Genomic DNA, 19,185 nt, shown 5'->3' on the forward strand with positions numbered 1-19,185 from the left:
ACTTTTATCCTTGGACCACCTACAGCTCCGTGAGAAGCTAAACAGCTTCATTTGTCAAGCTGAAAGATTGTCTTTATCTCATTAATCTGTTTCATACCAACTATAAAATATTTATAAAATTTTATTGATGAGTTCACGGCTGTCGCTTATAATATTAATATAAACCATGTGAACCAAGTGATATAAAGAAATAGCAAACAAGGAAAGTGACAAACAGATAGTTGGAGATTAAACAGGTCAAAGTTTCTTTGTCTCATGCCCAACTTCAGTACAAAATTGTGAGGTTTGCAGCTCCCCACCTGCACGATCAGGTCTCCTTGGCTGAGATGATGAGCGCTTAAAGCTCTTAGGAGTATTGCGTTTGGAAATAAAGCTGTCTGAGGCTGTTCTCAGACCATGACCCATAGACCACTGAGGGCATGGAAGACCCTTTTGTGGGTTCTACAAAGTTAAACAACAATTTGTAATATTACTAAGACATGATTTGAGTTTTTACATTTCTATTGAACAAAACTGCTGGCCCCTAAGTACATATCAAAACAGTGGCACCAAACCATGTCAGGGGTCATTATATTCTTTACCAAAATGCACTTACTGGAAAAAATAATGAAACAAAAATACTTGTTTCACTTAAGAATGCCCCTGAACCAGTAACAATTATTAATTTTATTAAACTTGGACAGTTTAGTAAATGTCTTAAATATTCTGTAAGATGAAATAGAAAGTACACTTAAAGAACTACTGTATTCTAAAGTAAAATATTAGTTGTCTGAAGGAAGAGTGATTGTTCATTGATTTACGAACTGGACTAGCTGCTTTTCCGCATAATATCGTTTTATTTGAAAGAACAGCTGGCAGGCAAAGCATGCTTACTCAGATTGGGATCTTTGGCAGACATTTTATTGAAAATGAAGTGTGCCTTTAGCTTCAAGGAAAACAACAGACAATATTGTTGCCAAGGATAAAATGCAAGCCTTCGAGTGAAAATCAGGATTTTAGAAATCTGTATCCAACACTGAGAGTTTAACAGGTTACCAATACTTAAAGGCTGTTCTCATGAAACTGGTAGCAATAAAAACAAATGTGATTTTTGATATTATATAAAGAAATGTGTGAACATTTGGGAAATTTGCATAACTCAGTGCATCGTATTTCCAAATGACCAATAAATGATGTTATATATCGTGCCTGGATAAAAGATCCATTCAAAGTGCAAGATAGACTAATGAATTTTAATATAATCAAGTGTAAAAAGATTGTTGGTATGGTTTTAGATTCCACATTGCAACTGTCCCTTAAGAAACTACCACTTGTCAAGTTTTGATGTAATTTCAAAGACAAATACCTATAAACTATCTGACAAGGCTATTAAAATACTCTTTTGTTCCAATTTACATCTCTGTAAGGCCAAATTTTCTTCATAATTCAAAGAAAGCTAGAAATTAAATGCAGGAGGAGATATGAAAACCCACCTGTCTTTTATTAAATACTATAAAGATTTTTAAAATTATAAAACAATGCCACTTTTCTCACTAATGTTTTTGTTTTGTAAATATAATTATATGTCATTTTAAATGTGTTATTTATGCTAGCATGTAGTAGGATTATTATTGTTATTATTAATTGAACTAATAAAGATTTTAAACTCTTCTGATATTTAATTTCTAATGCAATAAGCCTCAATATATATATAAACCATATAAAAAAGATTTTTGGAATCCTCAATAATTTTTGAGAGTATAAAGAAGTTCTGGTTCCAAAAAGTTTGAGAACCACTGCTCAAGATGCTAAAATCCTTCCTTTGCTTAAGTCAGTTTGAATTCGTTTCTTTGTCACTTGCAACAAAAGCTGAAAATGAAATAGTGAAAAAGCACTGAGTTCCAAGTTTTGCATCACATCAATACAGAGATATGATGCAATAAAGAATCAGCCTCAATAGTCAGAACAAAGAACAAAAATTCAGCCAATTCAAGATATAGGAGTCAGAGGTGACTGTGAAAATTTAAGCCTTCCTCACTCCCCCTACCTAAAAATCTAAGGTGTTCTGGTCAAGATGGCAGAGTAGGTAAATGCTGTGCTTACCTTCTGTCACGACCACATCAAAGTTACAACTAAGTGACAAAACAACCATCATTGAGAATCACCTGAAATCTCGCTGAACCAAAGCCCTATAACTAAGGACACACAGAAGAAGCCAACTCGAGACCGGTAGGAGTGGCAGAGACACAGAACGGGCTGGTTCCACATCCACGTGTGACCATTAAAAATTGGGAGGGATTCTCGGTTGCAGAGGTTACCCTCAAAGAAGCAAGGGATCTAAGTGCCACACCAGGCTCCCGAGCTCAAGGTTCCAGTGCCAGGGAGAGAAGTCCCCATAATTTCTGGTTGTAAAAACCAGTGGAAATTGAGGCTGAGAGAGACAGAGGATGGCTGGAGTCCCAGGGGCTCCTTATAAAGGGACTGTGCACGGATTACTCACCGACAGAATCACTGGCTCTGGACTCCAGCACTGGGGCAGCAGCTGGGGAGGTGACAGGGACATATGGTGGGGGGGGGCAGGGTAGGAACTGAGTTGTCTGGCTGCAGGAAGAGGGCTAGCGGGGCAGCTTTCTCCCAGACGGAGGAGCTGCAAAAGCCATTGTTTCTTGGTTGAGCCAGTCCCCTCCCCAGCATGCAGACTCAGGTGGCTGCGATATCTGAGTCTCCATTGAGCTGGCTAACACCATTCATTTGCCACACCCTGGTGATTCTGAGACCCAGCCCCACCCAATTTTGGGGCACACCCAAGCCACTTCCAGTGGCTTTTTCATACAAACTACTTGCCTTAGCTCATGCTACAGACTTTCCTAGGATCTCTCAAAGGTTCGAGAAACCCAAACAAGGAGGCTCTGGCTTGAGCATGTCCCGTACCTCTGGCTGAGCAGCCCCAATCCTGGAACTAGCAGCAGCCGGCCTTGGTTCTTGGCTTTGCCTCTAGAGGCACTTCCAAGCACAGCATGGGCAGCAGCCATCTGCAGATTGCTTTCTGGCTCCTGCCGGGTGGCCCCCAGCAGGGCACAGGCTGCAGCTGAACTTGGCCTGCAGCAGGTCACCTCCCAGATGGCCCTGGGGTTGGCATGCCCAGTGACCAGGTTCAAAACAAGCTGGAACATCACCCAGCCAACTCCAAGGATGACACAACCAAGAGGCTGATTGGGCAGGCACCAGAGCCCTGCTGAGGTAGATCTTGCTCTGTAGGATCAGCTTCTGTACCACTGTAGTCACAGCCAGTCCTCACAACCAATGAGCTCATGGGACAATCCCTCCCACTGACATTCAAAGGGCAACCAAAGCTCAACTATAAGAGAAGGGCACAACCCACACAAGGGACATACCTGGAGGGCACAGCTCTCCAGGAAGACTATGCTACCGAGCCCCACAGCACACCTACTACATAAGGCCACTCTACTAAGACGAGGAGGCATAGCAGCCATACCTAATACATAGAAACAAACACAGGGAGGCAACCAAAATGGGGAGAAAAATAAACATGTCCCAAATAAAAGAACAGAACAAAGCTCCAGAAAAAGAACTAAACAAAATGGAGACAAGCAATCTGCCAGGTGCAGAGTTCCAAACACTGTTTATAAGGATGCTCAATGATCTCAGTGAGAACTTCAACAAAGAGATAGGAAACATTAAAATGGAGACAGAAAACATAAAAAGGAACCACTCAGAAATAAAGAATACAAAAATTGGAATAAAGAATACATTATAGGGAATAAACAGTAGATTAGATGAAGCAGAGGATCGAATCAGTGATTTAAAAGATAAGGTAGCAGAAAACACCTAATCAGAACAGCGAACAGAAAAAAGAATCCAAAAAAAATGAGGAGACTTTAAGAGACCTCTGGGACAACCTCAAGCATAACAACATTCACATCATAGGGGTACAAGAAGAAGAGAGAAAGCAAGGGATTGAGAACCTATCTGACGAAATAATGACTGAAAACTTTCCTAAGCTGGAGAAGGAAATAGACATACAAGTCCAGGAAGCGCAGGGAGTCCCAAACAAGAAGAACCCAAACAGGCCCACACCAAGACCCATTATAATTAAAATGGCAAAGGTTAAAGACAGAATCCTAAAAGCAGCAAGAGAAAGGCAACTAGTATCTTATAAAGGAGCTCCCATAAGACTTTCAGCTGATTTCTAAACAGAAAATTTGCAGGCCAGAAGGGATTGGCACAAAATATTCAAAGTGATGAAAAGCAAGTATTTACAATGAAGATTACTCTAACCAGCAAAGCTATCATGTAGAATCGAAGGACATATAAACAGCTTCCCAGACGAGAAAAAGCTAAAGGAGTTCATCACCACCAAACCAGTATTACAAGGAATCTTAGAGGGACTTTTTTAAGAAGAAAAAATAAATAAAAATAAAAAATATGAGTAACAAAATGGCAATAACTACATTATCTATCAACAATTACTTTTTTTTCACGTTTCATATATTTATTCAGAAGGTGATTTAACTACAGAGTGAAGCATTTTCAGCATTATAAAATATAGTATTTTGAAATCTTTTTTCCCTGCAATTCTGCTTATTACAATCTTTACAGTCCTGAAGAGATTCTCTTTTCTGAAGTTTTTCATGCATTCAGGTATTTTGCATGATGTCTCTGATGTGATCAGTAAAGTAGGTTACAATGAAGTAGTAGCTATGATCATAACCCTCTTGTAATCTAAAAACAACAGAGGTTTTCTTTTCTGTACAGACAGCTATGAATTATCAGGTAGTAACCGTCCATCTGAAATAAACTGCTCATCTTTTCCTTGATCAATTAGTACATCCAATTGAGAACCTGGATAGGATTTCACAAGATGAGTAGCATCATAAGCCTTCCATTTACTTTGATCTGTTCCCAAATATCCACTAAAGGCCTTTTTACCCCAAGGACAGAGCACTGGATTGGAAATTGGAGCACATGCTGACACAGATTTGTATTTTCCAGGATTCTTTAAAGCACTAATCAGAGCTCCGTGGCCTCCCATGGAGTAGCCAAAAATAGACATCCTTTGGGGGTCCACTGGAAAATTGGCGTATATGAGTTAGGGAAACTCCTCTGTTACATAAGAGTACATTCTGTAGTTCGTTTTCCAAGGTTCTTCAGTGGCATCCACATAAAACCCAGCACCTGTGCCAAAGTCCCAGCTCTCATCTTTTCTTTTAATAGTGCAGCCACACGGACTGGTATCTGGGGCAATGACAGGACCATGTTCTGAGGCAGCCTGATGATAACCAGATTTTGATATAAAACTCTGTCCTGTGCAAGTTAAACCAGACTTCCAATATAGCGCAGGGCATTTTCAAGTTTCTGCCTTTGGTGGTAGGTAGATAGCAAATTTCGTTTTGCAGTTCAGTACTGTCATGTTCAAAAAAGTTTCTGCAATGCTTATTGCTGAAAATCTGTTTCAGCAGATTTTCATTCTTCTGAAAGCCATTCTTTTCTTGACCCAAAGCCATTCTTTTCTTGTCCAATTGCTACTTGCTTTTTTATTTGCACCAAAGGGTAGACGATCCTGGAGTGGAGGTGCAGGTGGAGGGAAGAAAAGCAGCGGTGGAAACTCAACAATTACTTTAAATGTAAATGGATTAAATGCTCCTATCAAAAACATAGGGTGGCCGAATGGATAAGAAAACAGGACCCTTACATTGGCTCCCTGCAAAAGACTCACTTCAGATGGAAAGACATACACAGACTGAACGTAGAGATGGAAAAAGATATTTCATGAAAATGAAAGCCAAAAAGCTAAGGTAGCAATACTTATATTAAACAAAATAGACTTTAAAATAGACGAGAACAAGAGACAAAGAAGAACCCAGTAATCCCACTTCTGGGTATTTATCCGAACAAACTCAAAATACTGCTTTGAGGGGACATGCTCATCTATATTCATTGCAGCATTATTTACAACAGCCAAGATATTAAGGCAACCTGGGTGTCCCTGACTGAATGAATGCATAAAGTAAAAGTGGTACATACATATAGTGGAATATTACTCAGCCGTAAAAAAGAATGAAATCTTGCCCTCTGGGAAAATATGGATGAACCTAGAGAGTATGGTGCTGAGTGCAGTAAGTCAGACAGTGAAAGACAAATGTCATATGATTTCACTTTTAAGTAGAATCTACAGGAAAAAAAAAACAAATTAAATAGAAACAAACTCACAGATACAGAGAACATTTTGATGGTTGCCAGATGTGAGGGGGCTTAAGGGTGGGTGAAAAAGGGGAAGGGATTAAGAAGCACAAATTTGTTGTTACACAGTAGTCATGGGGATGTAGGGTAGAGCATAAGGAATACAGTCAATAGTATTGTAATAACTATGTATGGTGTCAGATGGGTACTAGATATGTTGGGGTGATAGATGGGAGGGGGTTGGGGCGGGGTGAAAAAGGTGAAGGGATTAAGAAGCACAAATTGGTAAAAAAAAAAATACAAATTGATAGTTTTAAAATAGTCATGAGGATGTAAAGTAAAGCTTAGGGAATATAATCAATAATATGTATAGTGCCATGTGGATACTAATCAGGGTGATCATTTTATAAATAATATAAAGTCTAACCACTAGGCTGTACACCTGAAATTAATATACCATGTTTCCCCGAAAATAAGACCTAGCCGGACCATCAGCTCTAATGTGTCTTTTGGAGCAAAAATTAATATAAAACCCGGTCTTATTTTAATATAAGACCCGATCTATAATATAATGTAATGTAATATAATATAATATAATATAATATAATATAATATAATATAATATAATATAATATAATATAATATACCGGGTCTTATATAACATAGTATATATTATATTTTAAAACAGGGTCTTACATTAATTTTTGCTCCAAAAGATACATTAGAGCTGATGGTCTAGCTAGGTCTTATTTTCGGGGAAACACAGTAAAATAATATTGAATGTCAACTGTAATTAAAAACTCAAAACAGGTGGGGGAAGATAAAATGGAATAAGAGGTTCAAAGTTCCAGGTATACAACAAATAAGTCTTGGGGATGTAATATACAACATAGGAAATATAGTCAATAACATTATGATAGCATGGTACAGTGTCAGATGGTTGCTGAGCTTATCATAGCGATCGCTTCTTTTTCTTTTTTTTATTAGTTTCAGGTGCACAAAAAAATGTAATAGTTAGACATTTATCATTTATATCCCTCACACTGTGTCAACCCCTCTCCCCATCCACTATCCCTCTGACATCGCACACAGCCATTACATTTCCACTGTCTGTATTCCTAATGCTGTACTCCACTTCTTGTAACTATATACATTTTATATATAAACTTGTAGTTGACATTCATTATTGTTCAGCTTCAGCTTCAGGTGTACAGTGCAGTGATCAGGCATCTACATCTTCCCTGAGGTCTCCCTAACGAGACAAGTGTCCATCGGATACCCTACAAAATCTTTACAACATTATTGATTACATTCCCCAAATTGACTTTTGTAACCCCGTGACCATCTTGTGGTTACTGATTGTGCTCTCTAATCCTCTTACCTTCCCCCTTATCCCTACCCCCCTCCCATTTAGCAACCCTCAGTTTTTCCTCTATGTCTCTGAGACTGTTTCTGATTAGTTCATTCATTTATTCTTTTCTTTAGATTCGACATATAAGTGAGATCATATGGTATTTGTCTTTCTCTGTCTGACTTATTTCACTTAACATAATGTTCTCTAGGTCCATCCATGTTGTTGCAAATGGTAAGATTTCTTTCTTCTTTATGGCTGCATAATACTCCATTGTATAAATGTACCACAGTTTCTTAATCCAGTCATCTACCGATGGCATTTCGGTTGTTTCCATGTCTTGGCTATTGTGTATAGTGCTGCAATGAACATAGGGGTGCATAAACTTTTTTGAATTAGCGTTTTGGATTTCTCTGGATAGATACCTAGGAGTGGAATTGCTGGATCATAAGGCAGTTCCATTTTTAGATTTTTGAGATACCTCCATACTGTTTTGTTTTTTGTTTTTTGGGGTTTTTTTTATTTATTGGGGTGACAATTGTTAGTAAAATTACATAGATTTCAGGTGTACAATTCTGTATTACATCATCTATAAATCCCATTGTGTGTTCACCACCCGAAGTCAGTTCTCCTTCCATCACCATATATTTGATCCCCCTTACCTTCATCTCCCACCCCCCACCCCCCTTACCCTCTGGTAACCACTAAACTATTGTCTGTGTCTATGAGTTCTTGTTTCTCATTTGTTTGTCTTGTTCTTTTGTTGTTTTTGGTTTATATACCACATATCAGTGAAATCATATGGTTCTCTGCTTTTTCTTTCTGGCTTATTTCGCTTAGCATTATACTCTCAAGATCCATCCATGTTGTCACAAATGTTCCTATATCATCTTTTCTTACTGCCGAATAATATTCCATTGTGTATATATAGCACAACTTCTTTATCCATCATCTATCGAAGGACATTTTGGTTGTTTCCATGTCTTGGCCACCGTAAACAAAGCTGCAATGAACATTGGAGCACACATGTCTTTATGGATAAATGTTTTCAGATTTTTTGGGTAGATACCCAGGAGAGGGATTGCTGGGTCATATGGTAATTCTATTCGTAATTTTTTGAGGAACCTCCACACTGCCTTCCATAACGGCTGCACCAGTCTGCATTCCCACCAACCGTGTATGAGGGTTCCTTTTTCTCCACAGCCTCTCCAACACTTGTTACTATTTGTCTTGTTGATGATAGCCATTCTGACTGGGGTGAGGTGATATCTCATTGTGGTTTTTATTTGCATTTCTCTGATGATTAGTGATATTGAGCATTTTTTCATATGTCTATTTGCCATTTGTATGTCCTCTTTGGAGAAATGTCTCTTCAAGTCCTCTGCCCATTTTTCAATTGGGTTGTTTGTTTTTTTGTTGTTGAGTTTCATGAGTTCCTTGTATATTTTGGATATTAGCCCCTTATCGGAGGCACTGTTTGCAAAAATCTTCTCCCATTCAGTTACTTGCCTCTTTATTTTGTCAATGGTTTCTTTTGCTGTGTAGAAGCTTTTAAGTTTCATATAGTCCCATTCATTTATTTTAGCTTTTACTTCCATTGCCTTTGGAGTCAAATTCATAAAATGCTCTTTGAACCCAAGGTCCATAAGTTTAGTACCTATGTTTTCTTCTACGCAGTTTATTGTGTCAGGTCTTATGCTTAAGTCTTTGATCCATTTTGAATTAATTTTGGTACATGGTGACAGATAGCAGTCCAGTTTCATTCTTTTGCACGTGGCTTTCCAATTCTCCCGGCACCATTTTTTGAAGAGGCTGTCTTTCCTCCATTGTATGTTTTTAGCTTCTTTGTCAAAAATTATCAGTCCATATTTATGTGGTTTTATTTCTGGGTTCTCAATTCTATTCCATTGGTCTATGTGTCTGTTTTTCTGCCAATACCATGCTGTTTTGATTTTTGTAGCCCTGTAGTACAAGCTAAAGTCAGGGAGTGTGATACCTCCAGTATTGTTCTTTTTTCTTAAAATTGCTTTGGCTATTCGGGGTCTTTTGTGGTTCCAAACAAATCTGATGATGTTTTGTTCTATTTCTTGAAAAAATGCTCTACGTTCAGGAACACGACAGGGCTGTCCCCTATCACCTCTGCTTTTCAACATAGTGTTGGAAACCCTTGCCAGAGCAATCAGACAAGAGAAAGAAATAAAAGGCATCCACATTGGGAATGAAGAAGTTAAATTATCACTCTTTGCAGATGACATGATGCTATATATAGAAAACCCTAAAGACTCCACCAAAAAGCTATTAGAAATAATCAACGAATACAGTAAAGTTGCTTGCTACAAAATCAGCGTACAAAAGTCCATTGCATTCCTATATACTAACAATGAAATCTCAGAAAAAGAAATACAAAAAAACAATTCCTTTTGAAATTGCAGCAAAAAGAATAAAATACCTAGGAATAAACTTAACCAAGGATATGAAGGACCTATATGCTGAAAACTGTAAGACATTTTTGAAAGAAATTGAAGAAGACACAAAGAGATGGAAAGATATTCCATGCTCATGGATTGGAAGAATCAACATAGTTAAAATGGCCATATTACCCAAAGCAATATACAGATTTAATGCAATCCCCATCAAAATCCCAATGGCATTTTTTAAAGAAATAGAACATACTGTTTTTTCCATAGTGGCTGCACCAATCTGCAATCCCACCAACAGTGCACAAGGGTTCCCTTTTCTCCACATCCACGCCAGCACTTGTTGTTTGTTGATTTATTGATGATAGCCATTTTGACTGGGATGAAGTGGTATCTCATTGTGGTTTTTATTTGCATTTCTCTGATGGTTAGTGAGGTTGAGCATTTTTTCATGTCTGTTTGCCATCTGTATGTTCTTTTTAGAAAAATATCTCTTCATGCCCTCTGCCCATTTTTTAATTGGGTTGTTTTTTTGGAGTTGAGCTTTTTATAAATTTGGGATATTAACCCCTTATCGGATACATCATTAGCAAATATCTTTTCCCTTTCAGTAGGACTTCTTTTTGTTTTACTAATGGTTTCCTTTGCTGTGAAAAAACTTTTTAGTTTGATGTAATCCCACACGTTTATTTTTTCTCTTACTTCCCTTGCCTGAAGGGATATATCAGTAAAAATCTTACTCCAGATAATGTCTGTAAAGTTTCTTCCTATATTTTCTTCTAGGAATTTTATGGTTTCAGATCTTACATTTAAGTCTTTAAGCCATTTTGAATTTATTTTTGTATATGGTGTAAGGAGGTGGTCCAACTTCATTATTTGTCTGTCCATTGTCTGTCCAGGACCATTATTTGTGGTCCAGCATGTGTCTGTCCAGGTTTCCCAGCACCATTTATTGAATAAACTGTCTTTACCCCACAGTAAATTTTTGCTTCCATTGTCGTAGATTAAATGCCCATGTAGCCATGGATTTATTTCTGGGCTCTCTGTTCTGTTCCACTGATCTATGTGTCTGTTTTTATGCCAGTACCATAGTGATCACTTCTTTAGCATAGGGAATAGAATATTGTAATAACTATGCTAGTGCTAGGTGGGTACTGTTGAATAACTATGATATATACCTGAAACTAATATAATATTTTATGTTAGCTATATTTTAATAAAAATCTTGTTTAAAAAAGGCCAGACAAAAGAATTCAAACTGTCCAATTATGTATAAAGTTCAAAGACAGGCAAAATTAAACTCTAATGTATTAAAACTAAACTCCTGTTAGACGGTAAGTGTACAGAGAAGCAAGGCAGGAATCACTATAAATGTTAGGAGAGTGGTTCCCTTTAGAAAGCAGTGAGGAGGATGTGATTGGGAAAGCGCCTTGGGGGCTTCTCGTGTATTGAAATTGTTCTATAAATTGATTTTGGTGATGGTTACATGACTACATGTATTTGTCAGAACTCACAGTACTGTATATTAAAAAGGATGAATTTTGCTCTGTGTAAATTAAACTTCAATAAACCTGACTTTTCAAAAATGTCAAAAATGAATCCGTAGAAAGATTGAGGGTACTTAGGTTTGGAACTGGGATTTTTTTCAAAATATTAAGAGGAAGGATGACTCATACTGACATCAGGGTAACATAAGGTTCTAACAGAAAAATTTCCCCTCTAGAAGTTTGATTTCAAGAAATTTTATCTAAGTGTCCATCACTGATGAACAGATAAACATAATGGGGAATATCCATACAATGAAATGTTATTTAGCCATAAAAAGAAATGAAGTACTGATTCATGCCAGAACATGGCTGAACCTTGAAAACATTATACTAAGTGAAAGAAGTCAGATGAAAAGGTCACATTTGTGTGATTCCATTTACATAAAAGGTTCAGAATAGGCAAATCCATAGAGATATAAAGTGGATTAGTGATTGCTAGGGCCTGGGGGCAGGGGAAGTGGGAAGTTGCTGCAATGGGTATGGGGGTGATGAAAACGTTCTGGAATTGGATAGTGGTAAAGTTGGTACAACTTTTCCTACACTGGAAAATTACTTAACTATACAATTTTAAAGGGTGAATTTTATGGTATGTGAATTATATCTCAACAAAAATTACATAAAATAAGAAACCATAAACCTGGTGCATTAGTATCCTGTGGGTGCTATAACAACCAAACACAAATTTGTGGCTTAGAACAATAGAAATTTATTCTCTCACAGTTTTGGAAACCAAAAGTTTGAAATCAAGGTGTCAGTAGGGCTGTACTCACTCCGGGGATTCTGCGGGAGAATTCATTCCCTGTCCTCGTGCAGCTTTTGTAGCTGCTGGCATTCCTTGGCCACATTAATCCAATCTCTGTCTCTGTCTTCACATCACTGTGTGTGTGTGTGTGTGTGTGTGTGTGTGTGTGTGTGTGTGTTTGTAATCTCTCTCTGCCTCTTTCTAATAAGGACACAGGATGGCATTTAGAGTCCTCCTGGATAATATTATCTCAAGATCCTTATTTTAATCATATCTGCAAAGGTTCTTTTTACAAGACAGTTATTTCACAAGTTCCAGGGCTTAGGAGGTGAACATATTTTTGAGAGTCATTATCTACCTAGCACACCTGGGTTTATATGTAAATAACTGATGTGGTCACCATAGATGTGTGCCACTTGGCTCTGCCTTTGAGAAAGAACTTGACAATCAGCATAAGGAATGCAGTCAGCTGACAGTCTCCAGCTCTAGCACCTTTAGGAAGTGTCCCATTCTTCCTGGCAGCCCTAAGCCAATAACTGAGCATGGCAGGTGAATAAAGGGCTGGCCATCAGCACAACATGGGACCCCCCTCAACCAGCAGTCCTTATGCCAGAGCTCTCCTCTGAATTGACTGGTCCTGGCTCTTCCTATTTACTTCATCTTCCTTTTACCTCTCCTCACCTCCCTATTCCTCACCTCTCCCTTTTGTATGTCCCGGGGTTACTCCCATGAATCTCGAGTTGCCGATTTGGACTTGGCATCTTCTCAGAGAATGCAAACTCAGTCAGTTGATACTGAGAGTGGTCTAAGACAGCAGACAGCAAGATGAGTTTGAGACTAGGTTACTCACTGCTCAGCTGCAAATGATGACCCCTTGCCCCAGAGGCATTGATGGTCCCTGACACAAGGTAGCAGCCTAGTCACCGAACTTTTACCAGCCGTGACTCAGGAGAGGGTTCTGATGTAGGAGACTTCTCAGGCCAGTGCAATAATTCAGGTGTTTGAGAGTGAACAATACATACAAGGACAATGGAATTGGCTTGTTATTATTAAGGGATACAAAAAGACAATGAGAAACTGAAGGCAGTTAACATTTAAAAACTAAGCATGAGAGTCAAAGGACCTATCTGACAACTTACAAAGAAACTCATCTCCTGCAGTGAGAGAACAGACTCAGCTTTGGAACAAATTCAGCAACCAAACTTCAAAGACTATTGAATACTCAGACAAGGAAAGTCTGTTATTCTAAGGCTCTGGCTAGAAAATACAGGACCCTGAAACATGGGATAGAGATGGATCCCTAAAGGACTCTGGCTCTGAGATTTCAGAGGATACTTTCTTCTCCCTAATAAGAGCTAGCATTTCCCCCATGAGGGCTGGTTCTGCGTTAGGACATTCCCTATGCAGAAAGCCATTACAGAGACCTCTCCCCTGCAAACAACTGGTCCCCCCTCAGAAGTTGTCCCGACCACCTCACCTGGCTGCCAGATCAATAACTAGTATGAAAGCATAACACAACTGGGCATGTGCTGGAAATGATAAGGCAAGAAGAGATTACACCCTGAAGGAGCTGCAAGGGTTCTAAGGGTGCTAAGGTTCAAGGGTGCTAAGATGTACTAGCAAAAGAAATAGGATTGGGTTTTGAGTGTGATTGATCAACTATACAAGCAAGAGTTTATTGACATATTGACTTATGTCCTAAGTCAATAAACTCAGAATGTAAGATTTGACACCCTGGCAAGGACCCAAAAGGATGGGACAAACTCACTGGTAGGGTGGCTTTGAAAACCTGGAGAAAGCAATGGTCCATGCTAAGTAAATTTGAAATACCTGAGTTGCCATGGCAGGCAGTGGAGAAAGTAATTAAAAGGCTCAGGGAACTGGACATGCTGGCATGCATACATTATGTGGGGCCAGAAGACCAATCAGAGGATTATGTTCCACAGGAAAACCTAGAAGACACACCATTCACAAAGGCCCTCAGAAATACAGTGGTGAGAGGGGCACTCATGTCACTAAGATATTCAGTGGTGGCCTTCCTCTGCAGGTTAGGGCTGATTGTAGAAGAGGCAGTCACAACAAGTAGCCAGTTCATAGCAGTGGTGGTAATGGGTGTCGGAAACAGTAGAGACCAGGTAGCGGCATGTAACTCCCAGCCGAAGCCCCTTATAAAATGAAAAAGAGTCACCGGGGATCAAGCTCAAGCAGGACGCAGATCATGCGTAAGCTGCCTGAGGAAGTAGTCCAGACTCCCCCTTACCTTCCATGGTTGCACCCATGCTCCTCCTTTAGCTTATACCTTATCCTTTGGTGGATGGCCCCACATGATCAGGAGGAAAAAACCTGAGTTTGGTTTACAAATGGATTGGCTCTGACTGTGGGTAAAAGCTCAGAATAAATGGAGGCTACATTACAGTCCCAAATAAATGGAAGTGATGTTGAAAAAGTGCTGAGAGAAAAACTTTATAATGGCTAGAGCTTTCAGCTGGTATACCTGATCATTGACTTTGTATGAAACGAGAAATGGTCCAAGGTGAGAATACAGATATAGAATCATGGACAGGATGAATGGCCTGATAAGCTGGTCCAGCATCCAGAAGTAAAATTCTGGGAGTTTGGAGCAAAAAGTTCTGAGGTAGAAGCAAGTGGCTGGACATATGGGAACGGGCACGAAGTGTAAAGATTTTTGTTTCACATGTTAATACCCACCACAGAATACACAATAAACAACCAAGTAGATAAAATGATTTAGCCAGTAGACATAAGCCAGCCTTCACCATCAACCACTTGCAAACTGAAAGATGGGCATGCAAATAGAGTAACCACCATGTCAGAGATAGAGGCCACACAGGGGCCCCAAAGCCCATATGGACTTTTACTTATCATGGTCAATCTAGATACTGTTACCTCTGAATGTCTAACCTGAGAACAATAAAGAATATGTCTAACCTGCAAACAATATTGAACCCACGATATAGCACAACTTTTCAAGGGGACCACTTTACCACTTGGTGGCAAGTTGATGACTTTGGACCCCTTATGTCCTGGAAGGGCCAGTGATTCATTCTCCAAGGAATAGATACTAATTTCAAGTAAGGGGTTATCTTTTCTGCCTTCAACTTTCCTGTCAGCATCACGATCTGGGGGCTTAGGATAACTGATCTGCAGCCATAATATGGCACACAACATGTCAACCATCCTAATTCACAGCAAAGCAAGTACAGTAGTGGGCCCATGACCATGGAATCCATTGGTCATGTCATATACGATACCATGCAAAACGCAACCATCCCTGCAAGAGCAGTAAAATGGCCTGCTAAGATACAAGTTTAGAGGCAGTACTCTGTAACAAAGCCTAGCGAAGCTGCTCCCCAAATGTGTATGGAGAAGTGGATCTGCATGGTTCAAACAGAGGACTGTGGTTACCGTTAACCATGGAGGTGTGCCTCTTGGATCTCCCTTTAAGCAGAACTTGCTGGTTAGCAGTGAGGAGGACAGTTAGCTGACAGCCTCTAGCTGTAACACCTTCAGGAGCCACTAAGTGAGTTGAGCCCATGAGACTCCTGGACAGCCCCCAGCCAGTGACTGAGCCATTGCTGCCCAATGTGGAACTCTTCTATTAGATATCTTTACAGTGGAGCCCTTTTGGGGGCTGGTCAAGACTACACCATAGTCTGTGGCTCTTCCCACCCAATACTGCTCCTTTCCCTTCCCCTCCTCTCCTTTCACAGGTGTCAGACATACACTGCATCTGAATACTCTCTGCCTACTCTTGCTCCCCACTCTCTTTATGTTTCACAGGCATTTTTATTGGACAACTATGCTTCACAATTAGTCCTTTGCATTTCTAATTCTATCCCAGTGTTTCTTCCTGGAGGACCTGAACAGATACATGTGATAATTAAATGTTTCTTACCAATCAATATAAAATTAACTTGCATTTCCTGCCTCACCACTACCCCACCAATGGCCCTCTACTTAACACCATGCAAATCAAGCACTCATTAATGACCCCACTTTGTACTGTTAGCTACAGCACCTATAAAAAGGAGAGTCGTTAATTTATTCATTCAACAATTATTTATTGAGTAGCTACTCTGTGCTAGATATAGGTACTGGAAACACACTAATAACAAAACAAAACAAAACAGAAATAAAGTCCTTCTCTTCATGGGACTTACTTTCTAATGGGGTAGACAGACAAAAAATATAGACTTCCAGAAAAATGCATAAGTGTACTATGTTGCTTTTTTATCCTCAATGGAGTTGCCTTTCACAATATGACAGAACAAAAATTAGCCTCAGCTTCTTATTATGGACCAATATAAGAAAGAGCCATCTGTAAAATTTCTGCTGCATTTTTGTGATAAAACAACTAATTATAAAACCAATTTGGTCTATATTAGAAAAAGCACTAATTAAAAATGCACATAAGCTTTGTTCCAACAATTTCATTTCTAGGAAATTATCCCAAGAAAATAATCATGAATATTGAACAAACTCTATTCAAAGGAATAGTAGTGGCAGGGTTTTTATACTTACAAAAATAAACTGAAAACAACAATCTAGAACCATTTAAATGAACATTTTCTCATCCATGTAATGGAATGCTGCTTAGCCATTAAAAAGAACGTTATAGAAAAACATAGCAAGGAAAGATGTTCATAATGTATTTAGTGGGAGGAAAATCTAGTTACGAAATAATACTCCATGTACTATGTATAGGATAATCCCATTAAAATGTATATCTGGAAGAACACACACAAAAATACCAACTGTGTTATTTCTGGATGATGCAATTATGGACAATTTTAATTTTCTCAGTTTGCTTGTCCATAGCTTCAAAATTGTTTACAACAAACAGGTACATTAATTTTATATGCAACCTTAAATTTCTTGAAGTTGTTTTCATTTTTGTTTTTAGTAAAAAAAAAAAAAAAAGTCACTCAACACCTCTGACTTGAATATCAGTAAGTAAATTTTTCAAATGCTTTCAGGTAGTTGGAGATGTTCTAGAAATAAATATTTTGATGGCCACACCTCTCCGCATCACAACACTCTAGCTAGAAAGGGAGTAAAAGAGTCCGGTGTATCCTCATAACTAGCCTAAAGAAAAGCTAGTCCCCAAACACAGTGAGATGGATGCACGGGTGCAGAATAGGCACATTCGAAATGTTGCTGAGGAATACGAGGGTCCTTCAACATTCATGATTGTTGATTGATTATAATTGATCTAACCTCGCTACGACACAATTTTCTCCCATGTAAGAGGAATTTCCCTCTCTCCTCTCTTCTAGTTAAGAAAACACACACATGTAAGCACATATGCACACACGCACGCGCGCGCATGCGCGCGCACACACACACACATAGGATCCTGCAATGGCAAGTTATTAGAGAGGAATTTTTATGAAATTCAAGGGAGAAAGAAAAGAAACTCTCTTTTGTATAATAAGAAGCCAAAAGTTGCATAGGAATTGACAAGAGAATAACTCTAGAATCCCAATGCTAGGGTCTGAATTTTAATACATATTTTGTAAATATATATTTATTATTTATATTATTAATATTATATAGAAATATATATTAATATAAATCATAAATCCCATACCTATAATTTATTAAATTATATAATCTATACATGATTATATAAATTAATTTTATATTTAATAATCAATAAAGTTAAACATAACTTATATAAGTTTATTATACACAATTATATATGATTTTTGTGTAATATATGAATTATATATATAATTTATATATGTGTAAATCTTTTTTCAAGGCCAATCGTTTTAAAAAAGCAAGCTGCCACTCCAAGTGTATACTCTTCAGTGAATTTTCCCCTCTCCACCCTCAGGATCTTTTTCTATTTGACTTTTGAAATTGTGACTTGCACCTCACAACAAAACCTTGAGCATTAAAAGGCTTCAAGGAGAAATAATTACGATCTGGAGTTCAAAGTCTATGGTTGAGTCCCACAGAGGAGGAAAAGCACAGCCAGGTGAGGGAGACACACCCCAGAGGACTGGGTTGAGCCGACTCCCCCGCGGGGATCAAGGCCCTGTAAAGCACACAGCAGCAAGGAAGGTCCAGGCCAAGGCCAGCTGACAGATTCAACTGGTAAAGACACACTAGGCCTTTTTAGATTTAGACATTGACAGCAAAAGAGTAGCCAAAACCGCTGTTATTCATGAGCCCCCAAACAAGAGGAGCCTGTGGGACATCCCATTGCTGTGGAGCTAATTCTAGACTATAGCTCGGGGTCGGGGGGTGGGGGGGAGGTTATAGTCTGAGGCTATATTCCCAAAGGGCAGGCAGAAAACGTCACACCTCAGTAGTGAGAAACTCAAGGGTGATGGCCTTGACCAGCTGGAGCTCCTCATCACAGACCTCTTATCCTGTGTGTTCTGGGGGAAGAATAAGGCAAATAACAAGGTTCAAGATTCACGTTAGCTGTGGTTCAGGCCTTCACCTGCATGACCTGTGAGGTATGTGTAAGGTTGCTTGGGTGCCATGTGGAGTTGTTCCCCTATGGGCCCCACATGGGCTCCCTTATTATGAATCTTATGTAAAGACTCAAATGAACTTGAGGAGTTCTGTGAATGTTCATTTGCAAAGAGTAGGCAGAAACCAATCACTCAACTTACCATACTCACTCACTAGGAGGCACCAAGGAGGCCCAGAATTTCCTGGCCTAGAGACCATCGGAATTAACAGTATGCTAACCAACCAATTTTACTAATGGTCTTTCTCACTTCCAAGGTAAGGAAATCAGTGACTGGATTATAGGGACAATCATAACCATCCTAGAGTGGTTGTGAAGACGAAGTCAGATAAATATATATAAATCCAGCACAGTGCATGACATGTAGCAGATGCTCATCAGATGATAGTTCTTTCATTCATTAATCTGTTTGTAATTTATTCATCATGGATTTTGGAAAA

The 19,185-nt window shown here is 38.9% G+C and overlaps 1 pseudogene; it reads right to left on the reverse strand.

The window, feature by feature from the left end:
* Positions 1 to 4,629: 4,629 nt before the first annotated feature.
* LOC117025965 (S-formylglutathione hydrolase-like) lies at positions 4,630 to 14,504 on the reverse strand (annotated as a pseudogene).
* Positions 14,505 to 19,185: the final 4,681 nt, after the last annotated feature.

This window comes from Rhinolophus ferrumequinum, chromosome 8 (assembly GCF_004115265.2).
Source record: "Rhinolophus ferrumequinum isolate MPI-CBG mRhiFer1 chromosome 8, mRhiFer1_v1.p, whole genome shotgun sequence".
In the NCBI taxonomy this organism is placed as follows: Eukaryota; Metazoa; Chordata; class Mammalia; order Chiroptera; family Rhinolophidae; genus Rhinolophus; species Rhinolophus ferrumequinum.